This window comes from Oncorhynchus nerka, linkage group LG7, assembly GCF_034236695.1.
Source record: "Oncorhynchus nerka isolate Pitt River linkage group LG7, Oner_Uvic_2.0, whole genome shotgun sequence".
Classification (NCBI taxonomy): domain Eukaryota; kingdom Metazoa; phylum Chordata; class Actinopteri; order Salmoniformes; family Salmonidae; genus Oncorhynchus; species Oncorhynchus nerka.
Window position 1 is genome coordinate 29,423,599 of NC_088402.1, and position 18,863 is coordinate 29,442,461.

At 42.5% G+C, this 18,863-nt stretch overlaps 1 long non-coding RNA gene across 1 annotated transcript; it reads right to left on the bottom strand.

The window, feature by feature from the left end:
• Positions 1-14,713: 14,713 nt before the first annotated feature.
• Positions 14,714-18,695, bottom strand: LOC115131431 (uncharacterized). The gene is made up of 3 exons (XR_003863961.2): positions 18,578-18,695; positions 15,599-15,794; positions 14,714-15,408 (listed from the first exon to the last, which is right to left on the bottom strand). It is a non-coding gene; the product is annotated as an uncharacterized LOC115131431 (long non-coding RNA).
• Between the last annotated feature and the right edge of the window lie 168 nt (positions 18,696-18,863).

An 18,863-nucleotide genomic window follows, 5' to 3' on the forward strand; every position in this document is an offset into this window, starting at 1 on the left:
TCCCTCCTTCCTTCCTTCCACCTCTTCTTCCCTTCCTCCTTCCTTCCACCTCTTCTTCCCTCCATTCTTCCATTCCTCCTTCCTTCTACCTCTTCTTCCCACCATTCTTCCATTCCTCCTTCCTTCTACCTCTTCTTCCCTCCATTCTTCCATTCCTCCTTCCCTCTGCCTCTTCTTCCCTCCATTCTTCCATTCCTCCTTCTGTCCACGTCTTCTTCCCTCCATTCTTCCATTTCTCCTTCCTTCTACCTCTTCTTCCCTCCATTCCTCCTTCCTTCTACCTCTTCTTCCCTCCATTCTTCCATTCCTCCTCCTGTCCACCTCTTCTTCCCTCCATTCTTCCATTCCTCCTTCCTTCTACCTCTTCTTCCCTCCATTCTTCCATTCCTCATTCCTTCCACCTCTTCTTCCCTCCATTTATCCATTCCTCCTTCCCTCTGCCTCTTCTTCCCTCCATTCTTCCATTCCTCCTTCTGTCCACCTCTTCTTCCCTCCATTCTTCCATTCCTCATTCCTTCCACCTCTTCTTCCCTCCATTTATCCATTCCTCCTTCCCTCTGCCTCTTCTTCCCTCCATTCTTCCATTCCTCCTTCTGTCCACGTCTTCTTCCCTCCATTCTTCCATTTCTCCTTCCTTCTACCTCTTCTTCCCTCCATTCCTCCTTCCTTCTACTTCTTCTTCCCTCCATTCTTCCATTCCTCCTCCTGTCCACCTCTTCTTCCCTCCATTCTTCCATTCCTCCTTCCTTCTACCTCTTCTTCCCTCCATTCTTCCATTCCTCCTTCTGTCCACCTCTTCTTCCCTCCATTCTTCCATTCCTCCTTCCTTCTACCTCTTCTTCCCTCCATTCTTCCATTCCTCCTTCCTTCTACCTCTTCTTCCCTCCATTCTTCCATTCCTCCTTCTGTCCACCTCTTCTTCCCTCCATTCTTCCATTCCTCCTTCTGTCCACCTCTTCTTCCCTCCATTCTTCCATTCCTCCTTCCTTCTACCTCTTCTTCCCTCCATTCTTCCATTCCTCCTTCCTTCTACCTCTTCTTCCCTCCATTCTTCCATTCCTCCTTCTGTCCACCTCTTCTTCCCTCCATTCTTCCATTCCTCCTTCTGTCCACCTCTTCTTCCCTCCATTCTTCCATTCCTCCTTCCTTTTATCTCTTCTTCCCTCCATTCTTCCATTCCTCCTTCCTTCTACCTCTTCTTCCCTCCATTCTTCCATTCCTCCTTCCCTCTGCCTCTTCTTCCCTCCATTCTTCCATTCCTCCTTCTGTCCACCTCTTCTTCCCTCCATTCTTCCATTCCTCCTTCCTTCTACCTCTTCTTCCCTCCATTCTTCCATTCCTCCTTCCTTCCACCTCTTCTTCCCTCCATTCTTCCATTCCTCCTTCCCTCTGCCTCTTCTTCCCTCCATTCTTCCAATCCTCCTTCCTTCTACCTCTTCTTCCCTCCATTCTTCCATTCCTCCTCCTGTCCACCTCTTCTTCCCTCCATTCTTCCATTCCTCCTTCCTTCCACCTCTTCTTCCCTCCATTCTTCCATTCCTCCTTCCTTCTACCTCTTCTTCCCTCCATTCTTCCATTCCTCCTTCCTTCCACCTCTTCTTCCCTCCATTTATCCATTCCTCCTTCCCTCTGCCTCTGCATTCATCCCTCTTATCTCTATCACTCAGTCCTTCTATCCCTCCTTATCTCATGTAATTCTTCCTTCTCTCCATCCCTCAGTCCTTTCATCCCTCTATAATCATATACACTGATACATTCAATGTTGAGATGTGTTCAAGGTTAGATCAGCCAATTACTTGCTATGAATGGACCAACAGCTGTATGCCCTTGGGTCCTCACTGATGTCAATGTCACATTGAGTGTGAAGTGTGAGGGCACACTGGGGAGCAGGTGAAGGAGGGGGGGAAAGAGGGGGAGATGGGGGAGGAGAGGAGGGAGGATGAGGCTGAGAGGAGGAGGGATGGAGGAAGAGAGGAGGATGATGGGGAGGAGGGAGGGAGGATGAGAGAGGAGGAGGAGCAGAGGGAAGAAGAAGGGGGATGAGGAGGGAGAGGACGACTATAGAAGGTGTAAATCCCAATGACAATATAGAGTAATCCACAGTTAATAGTGGTAGCGTCAGCAGCCAGTAGTCCCATATGGACCTACAGTAGAGGAGACCAAGGTGATTGTTGCCTGCCTGTCAAACAAATGTCATACAGATGCTCAGTACAGATTCAATATTACATTACTCACCCCTCTGTCCACAGCACCAGGGGCAAGGTCTCTCACCCTCACAACTGTCTGCCACTATTGTTTAATCAATCAAACCATAAACAGTACTGTACTCTCACTAATAACTACAATATGTCATTGTTTTTCTGTAAATACACTCTGATGGAAAATCTGTTCCCATGTATTGAATCCAAAAATGAAGGTTGTGGGGTTTGCCTGAGCTCCGGAGATGTGCCTGCTTCAGTATCTTTTTAAGAAGAAGTCTGAGTGGGCGACGTGACTGTCAAGGTAATTGTCACTGTATCCACACATGGCTATAGAAATCAATAGAAAATAATACATGTGTGTGTGTGTGTATTTCTCTCTCTCTCTCTCTCTCTCTCTCTCTCTCTCTGTGTCTGTCTCTCTCTCTCTCTCTCTCTCTCTCTCTCTCTCTCTCGCTCTCTGTCTCTCTCTCTGTCTGTCACTCTCTCGCTCTCTGTCTCTCTCTCTGTCTCTTTCTCTTTTGGAGAAACAAGGCTTATAGAATAATGTGCCAGATATCCATAGAAAAAAATATATACTGTATTGTGGACACCCAACTTAACATACAAAAACTGTCCAAACACACAACCCAGAATAGTGAAATACCACTTGAACCAAACAAAACCCTTAGAGTGTTGCAAAATTAAAACAGCAAAGCTAAAACCATACATCATGCAATAGGAAGAATAACGAAGGCATTCAGTCAGTGGCGAGAACTATGAGTCAGCTGGGCAATGAGGAGAAAGTCTTTGTATCCTAAAGAGTCAACTGGGTTTTTCTGTCTCATTGTAACGTAGGGTTTGAAACATGATGGGCTCTTTTAACAACATGCAATTCATGTCCCCGGCAACCCTCTCTCCGATCGCATGGCTTTGAAACGTCTCTCTGCTTTAAAAGTCGGAATTTTCATGTTCTCTTCATTATAAGTAGAATCCCTCATCCAAGCTAGGCTTTTTCATGTATAAAACATAGAAGTCTAGATACAGCCTTCACAGATGTGGATGGAGAGGGATACTCCACTATACCAGCAGCATTCTGACTCTAAATATTACATTTGCTTTTCATACCTTTCACCAGAGGAATTCATCAAATGTCTCATATTTACAAATTTTCCCTAATTTCATCTGTAAATATTCATAAACGTGGCATTTAAAGGTAATATTACTCCAACTCTGGAAAACCCTGGTATTTTACAGAGATCAGGGGGATTCTGTGAATCTTTAAGGAGATGGCCTAATGGTCCAGGAGTTCTTTCAGGGAAGTTCTTTCCATCCAATTAAGAAAGGAATTAACAGTGATAAGGAGGACATTTATCTAACCGCTCTGTGACTCCAAAATCCACCGGAGCTCCAAGATTCCTCTTTAATTAAGGAATATTCTCACTCTCATTGTCAGTCTTCCCTTTCTGTACTTTGTCCCTTCCTCCTTCCACACCCCCCACATCATGACCCTTCCTCCTTCCACACCCCCCACATCATGACCCTTCCTCCTTCCACACCCCCCACATCATGACCCTTCCTCCTTCCACACCCCCCACATCATGACCCTTCCTCCTTCCACACCCCCCACATCATTACCCTTCCTCCTTGTTAGAAAGGGCATAAAGTGGATGGAATGAAAAAGGTGTATGGTACTCCTTTTAGGTGCCTGAAGCCTACTCCTTTCATCTTGAGCTCCAATGTTCTATGAGGTGCCGATACTCAAGCCGTAGAAAACTCAGGGTGTCGGTATACTCTGTACCAGTGAGCACCGGCTCAACTCAAGCCCTGCTGTTCTAGTCTCAGGTCATTGAAATCCCATGGTATGACAATTGCATGGGACATTGGCTACATTTGTGGGAGAAAATGCATGGGAATAGGTGCCGTTAAGAGATCTCTGATATCATGGTTCCTCGGTGCGTATGTAAAGGAGGTGATTTCTTGGTCGGTTGACCTGGAGGGATCTAATCCTAACGTTTACACATACAAATATGCACTTGATTTTATGTGCTGCACTTGAGTTTATGTGGGCATATATTTAATAAAGTGTCCTGAAAGGTGTCTGCCAAATAAAATCCATTATTATCATTATTATTATTATTAATAGATTGTAGATTGTAGATGATTAGATTTACATTGAAACTGAACACAAACTCAGCCACAACAAGTCTAAACAACAGCCTCTCTCTATGAGCTGAACGTCCCAAGAGTTACATAGGAGAGATGAAAGGTTACCTCTCTCCCCCTCTCTCTCTCTATCTCTCGTGCTTTCTCTGTCTCTGTTTCTCTTTCTGTCTCTCTCACACTTTCTCTGTCTCTGTTTCTCTCACACTTTCTCTGTTTCTCTTTCTGTCTCTCTCACACTTTCTCTGTCTCTGTTTCTCTTTCTGTCTCTCTCACACTTTCTCTGTCTCTGTTTCTCTCTCTGTCTCTCTCACACTTTCTGTCTCTGTTTCTCTTTCTGTCTCTCTCACACTTTCTCTGTCTCTGTTTCTCTCTCTGTCTCTCTCTCTTTCTCTCTCTCTCTCTCTCTCTCTCTCTCTCAGAGTACAAGAGAGTCAACACTTTTTCATGTCCTTGGGGAAAGTAAAGGCAGAATTGGTAGCTATAATGCTTTAAAAAAAAAGAAGCAGTCACTTCAACTTGTATGGGTTGGAGACAGAAACATCCTTGACAAATAATTAGCCAGCTACACTTCATGGACAAAGGTTTCCGCTTGACAGGAAATGACTTTTAATGCTCAGGGGGGGAACGTTCACTTCTTGTCCCACGCTAAACCACAGAGAACAGAGATTGACCCTTGTCCTGCGAGACGTGAGTGAGTTGTGTTTCACCATTCATATTAACACCACTTAACGGAGCACACAAGGAAGTTGTTATTAGCAATCCAATGAGGAAGGAAACAAAGAGGATAATAGTATAGTAATAGGCAGGTAAAGATCTGTGGCCTGCCATGGAACACACGATCTAGACAGGCAGCTTCGTGTGTGGAAGTATTATGTTCAACATATAGGAATGAAGAGGATGAATTACAGATGTAAGATTTTTTTTTTTGGGGGGGGGGCGGTTTGCTACATCAGGAAATAATCGTGCAGCAACAGGAAATATGAATTATGTGGATTATAATTAATAGACATTTTTGCAGGGTTTGATACATTTTTCATAAGGGAAAATCATGTCTGAAATTTAAAAGTGGAAATGACAAACTTCAGAAGTAATTTCAAACCTCAAATACACTACAAATGCAGGACATTTCTGCAACAGGGTGATTAAATTAAGATCCTGCATTGTAGCCCATGTGGGCAGTAAATTCAGAACATTGTCCTCCTGTGCAGTCATTATAATACACCGTATAGGTCTGAATGTATCATTTCTTAGAAGGACTTTATAATCTACAGCAAAACAGCAACGGGGGGAGAAGACCGACTCATCTTGATTGTGAGAAATAAGCATCTTCCCTGGAACACATCAGAACATGCTGAGAGGACAAAAACTACATCCATTTACACAGGAGGGCTACATTGAACAGGACAGGAGTATACTGTATGTAGGGGGCTGGTTGGCTGGCATATCAATTTCCTCATTGTCTCAGGAGACCCTAAGTGTGTGTGGGTGTGTGTGTGAGAGAAAGCCTCTGGTGTGCAGCTTATCCCTCCCTCCTTCATCCCTCCATTTCAATGTCCTTCTGGTAGAGGAGGAGAAGATAGGTATCCATTGGGAATGTCTTCCTTGGCTGTGTGTGTGTGTGTGTGTGTGGTTAATTAGGTAGTATTTACTCAGTTCCTCAGTTCATAAAGAATGCTAATTCAACCATTGGTGGTACTAGTTTAACTCTGTCTCTGTATTTACAAGACAACACAGATTGTGTGTGTGTGTGTGTGTGTGTGTGTGTGTGTGTGTGTGTGTGTGTGTGAGGGGTAATCCATGCGTTAGCCCTCTAGAGCCCTACGCATTAGTCTGACAACAGAAAGGCATGCTGCACCATTCTCTCCGGTTCTATCTCTAATGCTGAGGAACCCCAGACACAGTGGGCTACATAATGATCATTCAAATAATGCACAGTATAACATAGCTTCTATATTTGATGCTCTTACCAGTTAATTCAACTAAACACTTACCCAGTAATTTCCAGTTATAAATGTAACACAGATCACTATGTGGGGACACTAATACGCTGCGTATCATCACAGGTTGTTCAATGGAGAGTGTCCAGGACTAAACACTGTAGGTATAAACTAGGTCTGGGAAACATATTGCTTTGTGATGCTACTCAATAGATGTTGGACAACATTAATGTGTCACACAATATTCACTATAGCCAGATGAGAGCACTGTTTGTTCAGCGGTCTGTCTGGTCAGTCAAATATGTCATGCAGGTCATTAATTACTTGATATGCTATATGTCACTTCTCACTGACTCCATTTACAGTACATGGCTGAGCATTGGGAGTATTGGAGCTGCTGAGGTAGACAAGTGTTTCTCAATCAGCCTTGGACTAGTTTAAGTCAGTAGTGCTCCAAGGAGGAAGAATTATATAGCTTGCCTGTCCCTGGTACTAAACAGGTTGAGAAACACTGAGGTAATAGAGAACCTCACCCCAGTAGTTACAAAAACATGTTGGTACCTTGAACCCACCCAACACCTTTGGAGTTTCTATGCGACCCTGCAAGTCACATCTTTTTATATACCGGAACTGTTGAGTGGAACAGACTACCACAACAACTCAAAGCCATGCAGACCATAACTTCATTTAAAAATAATGTCAAAATCTGGCTAATGATCGGGCAATTGAACAACTGTTAATGTCTGTATCTATGAAATGTATCTGTATCTAAGTAATGTTTTTTCACCATGGAATTTAGGGAGCACAATGGAAATAAGTCTGACTTTTTTGTGATATCCCAGTCATGTTTTTCAAATGTACAGTGCCTTCAGAAAGTATTTAGACCCCTTGACTTTTTCCACATTTTGTTAGAATACAGGCTCATTCTAAAATTGATTAAATCTCCCCCCCCCTCACCAATCTACACACAGTACCCCATAATGACAAAGCAAATACAGTTTTTTTAGACATTTTTGCTCATTTATCAAAATAAAATAAAAGGAAATATCATATTTACATAAGTATTCAGATCCTTCAATCAGTACTTTGTTGAAGCACCTTTGGCAGCGATTACAGCCTGGAGTCTTCTTGGGTATGACGCTACAAGCATGGCACACCTGTATTTGGGGAGTTTCTCACATTCTTCTCTGCAGATCTTCTCAAGCTCTGTCAGGTTGGATGGGGAGCGTTGCTGCACAGCTATTTTCAGGTCTCTCCAGAGATATTCGATCAGGTTCAAGTCCGGACTCTGGTTGGGCCACTCAAAGACATTCAGAGACTTGTCCCAAAGCCACTCCTGCATTGTCTTGGCTGTGTGCTTAGGGTCGTTGTCCTGTTGGAAGGTGAACCTCCGCCTGCGTCTGAGGTCAAGGGCGCTGTGTAGCAGATTTTCATCAATAATCTCTCTGTACTTTGCTCTGTTCATCTTTGCCTAGTTCCTGACTAGTCTCCCAGTCCTTGCTGCTGAAAAACATACCCACAGCACAATGCTACAACCACTATTCTTCACCGTAGGATGGTGCCAGGTTTCCTCCAGACGTGACGCTTGGCATTCAGGCCAAAGAGTTCAATCTTGGCTTCATCAAACCAGAGAATCTTGTTTCTCATGGTCTGAGAGTCTTTAGGTGACTTTTGGCAAACTCCAAGCAGGCTGTCATGTGCCTTTTACTGAGGAGTGGCTTTTGTCTGGCCACTCTACCATTAAGGCCTGATTGGTGGAGTGCTGCAGAGATGGTTGTCCTTCTGGAAGATTCTCCCATCTCCACAGAGAAACTCTAGTGTTCTGTCAGAGTGACCATCGCATTCTTGGTCTACACCTGCTTCAAAGTGCTTCTACATCTGCGTTGCTTGCTGTTTGGGGTTTTAGGCTGGGGTTTCTGTACAGCACTTTTTGACATCAGCTGATGTAAGAAGGGCTTTATAAATAAATTTGATTGATTGATTGGTCATCTCCCTGACCAAGGCCCCTTTCCCCCAATTGTTCAGTTTGGCTGGGCGGCCAGCTCTAGGAAGAGTCTTGGTGGTTCCAAACTTATTCCATTTAAGAATGATGGGGGCCACTGAGTTCTTGGGGACCTTAAATGCTGCAGAAATGTTTTGGTACCCTTCCCCAGATCTGTTTCTTGACACAATCCTGTCTCGGAGCTCTACGGACAATTCCTTCGACTTCATGGCTTGGTTTTTGCTCTGACATGCACTGTCATCGGTGGGACCTTATATAGACAGGTGTGTGCCTTTCCAAATCATGTCCAATCATTTAACACAAGTGGACTCCAATTAAGTTGTAAAAACATCTCAAGGATGATCAATGGAAACAGGATGCACCTGAGCTCAGTTTCGAGTCTCATAGCAAAGGGTCTGAATACTCATGTAAATAAGGTATTTTTTTATTTGGAGTTTCATACATTTGCAAACATTTCTAAAAATCTGCTTTTGTTTTGCCATTATGGGGTATTGTGTGTAGATTGATGAGGATTTGTATTTATTTAATCTATTTTAGAATAAGGCTGTAACGTAACAAAATGTTGAAAAATTCAAGCGGTCTGAATACTTTCCCAATCAACATTTTGTACTGTGTGTGTGTACAAAACCAGTGTTTGTAGCCAAGCCAGAGTCTTAATTAAACCGGGAAAATAACTTGCTGAGACCCATCATCAATGAGTTCTTACCCACAGTTTGGGAAACACTGCCCATGGAGTGGAACACAGCAACAGAGGCTCACACTAGGCTGTAAAATCCATGACCCCTAGGTTCATTAGTTTCTTTACCAGGTTAGTGGAACATATCTTTGGCCATTCGTTATATTCCTCTCTATACATTACCATGCTGTAGTAAAATTCTCTAGGCTAACACACAGGTCATAATCTGAACTATGCCCTTTGAAGAATATGCATGGTCTTCCATCCTCCCTGTGTCGACTCTAGTGCATCATATTCCAGAGCCTTTTAGCCCATTGATCCGAATATAAGCATCTCTGCCTGTGGTGATGTGATATACGGCGACATCAGGTGCTACTGTATATTGACCCTCATTAAACCAGCACTAGGGCTCAATGAACGGCCATGAATGGCCGATAGAGAGAGAGAGAGAGAGAGAGAGAGAGAGAGAGAGAGAGAGAGAGAGAGAGAGAGGCTATAATTTTAGCATGCATACATGTTTCTGTAGAGGAGCTAAACCCCGTTCCTCTCCTCTGGGACGGTTGGTTGGCTCGGCCGGATATCAAAGGGAATACATGCCGACTCTGTTGCCATGGTGAGCCTAATTCGGCTTGGATGTCTCCTAATTGGAAAGCATGGATAGAGAAAATTAGAAAAAATAAGAGAAAAACATCAGAGTCATTATCATTAATAGGAATCAATAGTCCCTGGCCTAGGTGCTCGGGCTGTGGCAGTATCAATAGGTGAAGGGGGAGAGGTGAAGGGGGAGGAATCAGAGGAGGGCTGTGACAGGGGGGGGGGTTCATACAAATCAATGGAGGAGCCTTTAACTTAAATGATTGCCGCTCAGAGTAGAAAAGCCAGGTAGAGAAATAGTTTAAAGCTGAACGTACCGTATACCACAGATCATTTACATACTCAGGGTCCGCTCTCTCTAGCTGTCAGTGTTTTACCACCTGACGTACTGTGCACTAAATGGCAGTGTGAGTGCATTACAGTACCGTGAGGTGGGAAGTCAAGGGCCCTTACTTCTGTCAATGCTGTAGGTGGGAGCTAGCCTTTTGTTCATAATGCTATAAAAACAAATGGAACTGTAAATGTCAATCTCCAATTTCATGCACAAAAATGCAGCATTGCGGAATGGAATGAGAAGACCTAAAACTCCACTCTGTCTGTTAAACCAACAAACGAAGAAACAACAAGTCAATTGGAAACAGAGGTCGACCGATGAATTGGAATGGCCGATTAATTAGGGCCGATTTCAAGTTTTCATAACAATCGGAAATCGGTATTTTTGGGCGCCGATATTGCAGATTTTCACCATGTCAGCTCGGGTGATCCAATCTTGCAACCTTACAGTTAACTAGTCCAACGCTCTAACCACCTGCCTCTCATTGCACTCCACGAGGAGCCTGCCTGTTACGCGAATACAGTAGAAGCCTAGGTAAGTTGCTAGCTAGCATTAAACTTATCTTATAAAAAACAATCAATCAATCATAATCACTAGTTGTAACTACACATGGTTGATGATATTACTAGTTTATCTAGCGTGTCCTGTGTTGCATATAATCGATGCAGTGCGTATCGTTGCTCCAATGTGTACCTAACCATGAACATCAATGCCTTTCTTAAAATCAATACACAGAAGTATATATTTTTAAACCTGCATATGTAGCTAAAAGAAATCTAGGTTAGCAGGCAATATTAACCAGGTGAAATTGTGTCACTTCTCTTGCGTTCATTGCACGCAGAGTCAGGGTATATGCAAGTTTGGGCAGCCTGGCTCATTGCGAACAAATTTTCCAGAATTTTACGTAATTATGACATAACATTGAAGGTTGTGCAATGTAACAAGAATATTTAGACTTAGGGATGCCACCCGTTAGATAAAATACCAAACGGTTCCGTATTTCACTGAAATAATAAATGTTTTGTTTTCGAAATGATAGTTTCCGGATTCTAACATATTAATGACCAAAGGCTCGTATTTCTGTGTGTTATTATATTATAATTAAGTCTATGATTTGATAGAGCAGTCTGACTGAGCGATGGTAGGCAGCAGCAGGCTCGTAAGCATTCATTCAAACAGCACTTTTGTGCGTTTTGCCAGCAGTTCTTCACAAGCACAGCGCTGTTTATGACTTCAAGCTTATCAGCCTAATGGCTGGTGTAACCATGTGAAATGTCTAGCTAGTTAGCGGGTTGCGCGCTAAAAGCGTTTCAAACGTCACTCGCTCTGAGACTTGGAGTAGTTATTCCCCTTGCTCTGCATGGGTAATGCTGCTTCGAGTGTGGCTGTTGTCGATGTGTTCCTGGTTTGATCCCAGGTAGGGGTGAGGAGAGGGACGGAAGCTATACTGTTACACTGGCAATACTATAGTGCCTATAAGAACATCCAATTGTCAAAGGTATATGAAATACAAATGGTATAGAGAGAAATAGTCCTATAAATACTATATTAACTACAACCTAAAACCTCTTACCTTGGAATATTGAAGTCTCATGTTAAAAGGAACCACCAGCTTTCAAATGTTCTCATGTTCTGAGCAAGGAACTCAAACGTTAGCTTTTTTTACATGGCACATATTGTACTTTTACTTCTCCAACACTTTGTTTTTGCATTATTTAAACCAAATTGAACATGTTTCATTATTTATTTGAGGCTAAATTGATTTTATTGATGTATTATATTAAGTTAAAATAAGTGTTCATTCAGCATTGTTGTAATTGTCATTACTACAAATACATTTCTAAAAATCGGCCAATTAATCGGGTATCAGCCTTTTTTTGGTCCTCCAATAATCGGTATCGGTATCGGCGTTGAAAAATCATAATCGGTCGACCTCTAATCGGAAACCATATTTGTGATCTCGTGATCCCACATTTCTTCGTCTATACTGTACATGGAATAGATCAGTAGCATCTCTTGATCTATAATCAGTCATAACAGCACAATACTGCAGTGTGTCAATGCCAGTACTTTTGATACATGAGGGATGGTAATGCAATGGCAGCCTTTGAGGGGGGTGTTAGGTCATCACTGAATAAACCTTCCTACAGTGAATCTGTTATTATTGTGTTCTGTCTGATACATTAGGTTCACTTTCCATTAATCTCCTTCCCAAACACTTCTGCCCAAAGGCACTTTGCGCAATAGCCAGGGGACAAGGTTAACTTTCCACAAATAACTTTGTGAAAATACCACAGATAACAGCACCTGCTGCTGGTTTAGGTCAGTTCCCCCTACAGAACTCTAAAAAGGTTCAAGACACAGATAAGGACTTTCCTTCCTTCCCAACTCGAAAAAAAGGTTCCCCTATCATTTATCCATGTCAAATTATTTTAAATTAAAATGGAGAATTAATAATTGATTTATTCATTAGTGGAAGATGACATCCTGTAAGAGTTAATAAAACTTCATCTCTAAAAATGGCCTTGAGACATACATCCCCCTGTAATTCATCATGCGAGTTAGTTTCCTGTATTGCATCTTCTATTCGCTTCAGTCATGACTCGTGACTGAACAAACTATTGAAGAATCCATACACTGAAGAGTATGTTTTGCACAGTGTTTCCAATACATAGAAAGCCTGCATTTAGTTCATATCAACTGATGTTCTTACCAGTCAATATTTACAGTAAAATACACTACTAGTACATCATACTGTATGCACCTCTCTATATACTCCTGCGCCAACAGGTTGCAAGAAGCTAGTCTTCTTTTGCAATCACATTCATAGTAGCTTTTCCTCAGACTGAGCAACCCACATCCAGTGATCCAGAGGGAATACAAAGAGGATAAGAGATCCCCAAATCACCCTTCATAGTCCCTCTATGCAATCATTACACATCTCCCCCAGGAGGACCACGTTGGTTCAACAACTCTGTTTCTGTTTTCCACAAGAGAGCGGCTAGCACTGATTATGGCTTTTACATATTGGAGGAGTGGAGGAACAAATGTGAAAGCTTATTTTCCTGGTCCCCTCTGGGCCACGTTTCTCCCATTACCTCTACATCTCCCTTGAAATAATGTATGCGTCCCAAATGAGTACTCATTTTGTTTTGACCAGAACCCTATAGTAGCGTGCTAGGGGGAATAGGGTGCCATTTAGGATGCAGATAATGCCACATTGTCTCCACTGAACCTTCCCCTATATCACATCAGCACGGTGCTCTCCTCTGTCTGAGAATGAGACCTTATTGTTCACACAGACCCCAAACAAATACAACGCCGGTTTACCTGACAATTTCCCTGAGAATCTCCATTGAAAGCAATTTTTTTGTCCAGGACTAGGCTTTGTAATCTGTGTCCGGGAAACCGGCCCCCCAGTATCTAGAATAGATTTTAGTAACAAAGCTTCATCTGAAATGTCATTGCCAGAATCCATAAATTAAATTGTGTAATGAAGCATATATGGGACTGTATGAAGTGAAGGTCTTCAGTTAAAACATTCTACTGCAATGGTTTTACAAGTTGGATTGTACAACCCAGAATGAAGGGTTTGAAAGGATGAAGTGTCTGATTTTGTGTTGATTTTATTTACAACCCACAATGAAGGGTTTGAAAGTGTCTGTGGTTTTATGAGTTGACTTTGTTTACTTACTCCTTTGATAGTTTAAGTAATAACCAAATTAACACAATGTAATAATAATTATCACAGTGAGTGATGAGGTAATGTGATGGAAAATGTTTGCTTTTCTAATAACCAATTTCTGTGTTCTATGTTTGTGCTTTTCTAATAACCATTTTCTGTGTTCATGCAAGTGACTGATTGATCATGCCTGGGAGGAATCTTCACTATCAGTATCTGCAATTTGGCAGTACGCCCAGAACCTTGTTTTGAGAACAGAAAGGGACATCTGTTTCAAGGTCTCAGCTTGGAGAGAAGAAGCCTTGTGAGGTATTGGTCAGTCACATGCATGAACCAAATGTTAATGACAAATTAATTATGAATAAGCTAAATCGTGCAAATATAACTTGTCTGTGTAAGCAGCATTTAAGAGAACTAACGGGACTACCCTGGGGGAGCTCCTGACTGACATGTGTACATGATGCATTGAGTTGGTTGGAACCTCTCCAGCACACTGATAACAAAGAATGATTCATTTAATATTGACTTCAGGTGTCCCTGGTGGTAATTTCCACGACACTAGGATGGATGAACACCGTAAATACCAGTACATACACAAAATGCTCTGCTTGCATGTATTGCTGATTTAACAAACAAAACCCTAAGCACTTTCAGAGGGAGAGCGAGAGAGAGGATTATTAGAAATGTTAGATCATCTATCCTCCAATAAACAGCAGTGCTAAATCCGGTTGTAGAATTACACTAGTGGTTCTTTGGTCACTCTATCCGCAATCACATTTTGCTCTACCATCCTCTATAGGTCAAGTATCCCCAGGTTTACCCATAACCCAGGTTGAGAACCACTGAATTCCACCATTAAAAACCCTGTTTTGGAGGACAGGAAGTGGGCATTTGGGACCCAAATGAGTGACTGTGATGTGGTGGATGGTGGATCCAGGAAGCCTTGGGAAGTTACACTTTATGACTAACCAACTGCTCATTACTGGGCTGGGACACATTCTTCTATTACAATAGGCTCTGAGATGGAGCTGAACTTCCTGTATAGACTGTCTAAATATAAAAGGTAATAAACCCATAGCTTCTCCAGTGTAGTCTCCATGTGAGACAGTGCCACCTGCTGGTGATAAATATATATACTACTGGTATTCAAGTACACAAAGTATATCTGTATTTTAATGAGCAAAATGCAAACATCGATCATAATTTCATGCAAATGATTTACTGTTACATGTCCCAATATAATATTGAGAACATATTGAAACTGAAATACTAGGAATCTTATAAAGGATCTGTTGCGAAATCACATCCCATACAAAACCAGTAAGAAGTGAATCCTTCAGACCAGCTTTTCAGACACTGGTGAAACACAGCGACACATTAGGAGAATGAAAGTGGACTGTAAAAATGCTATGACTTCAAATATGTTCACAATTTCATTTTAAAAAATCATTTAAAAAAGTTTTAAAATAGGCCTAAGATTTTTAAATGTTTTATGTCATCAAGTTGATAGATTTTGATAATGGTACTGGCTACAGTACATCTCAATGATTCCTTAACACAAATAGTATGCACCTGGTGAAAGAGTGCTATAAACCCCATCCATGACTATTACCCGATGGCTCCATCTCCGTCAGCAGTGGGGGCTGTGATGTGGCTGGCATCCCTTGACAGGCCATACCCCAGCACCTCAGCATACACCCTGGCCCCCCTCCTCACAGCATGCTCCCACTCCTCCAGGAACACCACCGCAGACCCTTCACCCATCACAAACCCACCCCTCTCTGGGTGTAAGGGCCGTGATGCCAGCCTGGGCTGGTCGTTCCAATGGGTATCCAAAGCCCTTCAAGTAAATGTAAAAGTTGAATTACACCCACATAGCAGTCAATACCAACTGAAATCCATGAACATACAAATGGCGTAGGCATATCTTAATACATATGTAAAAATGTATAAAAAGGACAGACTAGATGTATACTAACAACAACAATAACTAAAAAAAAAACAAATATCCTGGGATCTTCAAGATTTACCTCGCCCTCGCAAACCCCGCAATTGACAGAGGTCCCACACAGGCTTCTGTCCCAACCACTAGACAGCGTCTCCGTGGGCATGGTCTCCAGTTGTGCAGGCGGTGGACACGGAGTGGTTGGGGCCTTTTAGATTGTGCTTAATGCTGACATGACCTGCAGCCATGTTGACCAGGATACGAGGCACAAAGGGGCTGACCTAGAATACAATCGAAATGGAAATGGGTGTTTATTTGCAGACTGTTCTTATATAATCCCAAATTCTCAACCCTCCTCTGCAAATAGGACACATTCAGACTACAAAGGGAAGCACAGCCGCAAGCTGCCCAGTGACACGAGCCTACCAGACGAGCTAAATCACTTCTATGCTCGCTTTGAGGCAAGCAACACTGAGGCAAGCAACACTGAGGCATGCATGAGAGCATCAGCTGTTCCGGGCAACTATGTGATCACGCTCTCCATAGCTGACGTGAGTAAGACCTTTAAACAGGTCAACATACACAAGGCTGCGGGGCCAGACGGGTTACCAGGACGTGTGCTCCCGGCATGTGCTGACCAACTGGGCGGTGTCTTTACTGACATTTTCAACATGTCCCTGATTGAGTCTGTAATGCCAACATGTTTCAAGCAGACCATCATAGTCCCTGTACCCAAGAACACAAAGGAAACCTGCCTAAATGACTACAGACCCGTAGTACTCACGTCCATAGCCATGAAATGCTTTGAAAGGTTGGTAATGGCTCACATCAACACCATTATTCCAGAAACCCTAGACCCACTCCAATTTGCATACCGCCCAAACAGATCCACAGTGGATGCAATCTCTATTGCACTCCACACTGCCCTTTCCCACCTGGACAAAAAGGAACACTTATGTGAAAATGCTATTCATTGACTACAGCTCAGCGTTCAACACCATAGTGCCCTCAAAGCTCATCACTAAGCTAAGGATCCTGGGACTAAACACCTCCCTCTGCAACTGGATCCTGGACTTCCTGAAGGGCCACCCCCAGGTGGTGAGGGTAGATAGTAACACATCTGCCACACTGATCCTCAACACTGGAGTTCCCCAGGGGTGCTTGCTCTGTCCCCTCCTGTACTCCCTGTTCACCCACGACTGCATGGCCAGGCACGACTCCAACACCATCATTAAGTTTGCAGACGACACAACAGTGATCACTGACAACGACGAGGCAGCCTATAGGGAGGAGGTCAGAGACCTGGCCGGGTGGTGCCAGAATAACAACCTATCCCACAATGTAACCAAGACTAAGGAGATGATTGTGGACTACAGGAAAAGTAGGATCGAGCACGGCCCCATTCTCATCGATGGGGCTGTAGTAGAGCAGGTGGAGAGCTTCAAGTTCCTTGGTGTCCACATCAGCAACAAACTAGAATGGTCCAAACATACCAAGACAGTCATAAAGAGGGCACAACAAAGTCTAATCCCCCCCAGGAAACTAAAAAGATTTGGCATGGGTCCTGAGATCCTCAAAAGGTTCTACAGCTGCAACATCGAGGGCATGGTTGCATCACTGCCTGGTAAGGCAATTGCTAGGCCTCTGACCGCAAGGCACTACAGAGGGTAGTGCGTACGGCCCAGTACATTACTGGGGCTAAGCTGCCTGCCATCCAGGACCTCTACACCAGGCGGTGTCAGAGGAAGGCCCTAAAAATAGTCAAAGACCCCAGCCACCACAGTCATAGACTGTTCTCTCTACTACCGCATGGCAAGCAGAACCGGAGTGCCAAGTCTAGGACAAAAAGGCTTCTCAACAGTTTTTACCCCCAAGCCATAAGACTCCTGAACAGGTAATCAAATGGCTACCCGGACTATTTGCATTGTGTGCCTCCCCCAAACCCTCTTTTTACGCTGATGCTACTCTCTGTTTATCATATATGCATAGTCACTTTAACTATACATTCATGTACATACTACCTCAATCGGGCCGACCAACCAGTGCTCCCGCACGTTGGCTAACCTGCATTGTGTCCCGCCACCTGCCAAACCCTCTTTTACGCTTCTGCTACTTTCTGTTCATCATATATGCATAGTGACTTTAACCATATCTACATAAACATACTACTTCAATCAGCCTGACTAACCGGTGTCTGTATGTAGCCTCGCTACATCCTCGCTACTGTGTATATAGCCTGTCTTTTTACTGTTGTTTTATTTCTTTACTTACCTATTGTTTACCTAATACCTTTTTTGCACTATTGGTTAGAGCCTGTAAGTAAGCATTTCACTATAAGGTTTTGTTTATTCCATGTGTAACTCTGTGTTGTTGTTTGTGTCACACTGCTATGCTTTATCTTCCAGGTCGCAGTTGCAAATGAGAACTTGTTCTCAACTAGCCTACCTGGTTAAATAAAAGGTGAAATAAAAAATAAAATAAAAAATAGAATAAATCATACCAAGTTTGATGATTCTGTTATAATCAGTGAAAACGTTATTGATTTATATAGCTTTAAATGGCATTTTATAGATGTTGTGTATTTCTATCATGTCAAAACTGGATTTTTTTCCTCAAAACAAAGGTTGTAAAAGTATGCTATACATTTATAGAATAAATCATATCTAGTTTGATGTTTCTATGACAAACGGTGAATTAGTTATTGATTTATACATTTTTAAATGGCATTTGATAGATTTTATGTATTTCTATCAAGTCAAAACTGGATTTTTTTCCTCAAAACAAAGGTTGTAAAACTATGCTAGATATTTATAGAATAAACCATCTAGTTTTATGTTTCTGTGACAATCAATGAATTAGTTATTTTAAATGGCTTTTGGCAAATGTCTTATGAATGTCTATTGAAAGTCCGAATGTGTGAATATAAAACCAACTTACTGCTCCAGCCTGGACCCAGGCTGTCAATGACGGATCCCTCACCAACACGACAACATAACAGGCTATTAGTGTTGTAATTTGTCCAACTACGAAATACACCTCCCTGAATCATCTATTTGCCACTTACCACGTGACAGCGACGATATATTATGTCATTATACCTCTGAAATCCTCTGCAAATGTCAAATGTGTCTTGCTCACACACTGGCATCCAAGCAAGTGAGTTCATTCAACGGGGATACTATCGTATTGCCTGATACCATACATTGAACATAGAAGTGTAGATTACAATGTATATACAACAGAACAATGTCAATTAATGTATACATTTGGGAAATACTGATTTATGGATGTCATTACCATATTTTACATCGATTTCTGAATAGTTTTTATTTTTAATATTCGTGATTTGT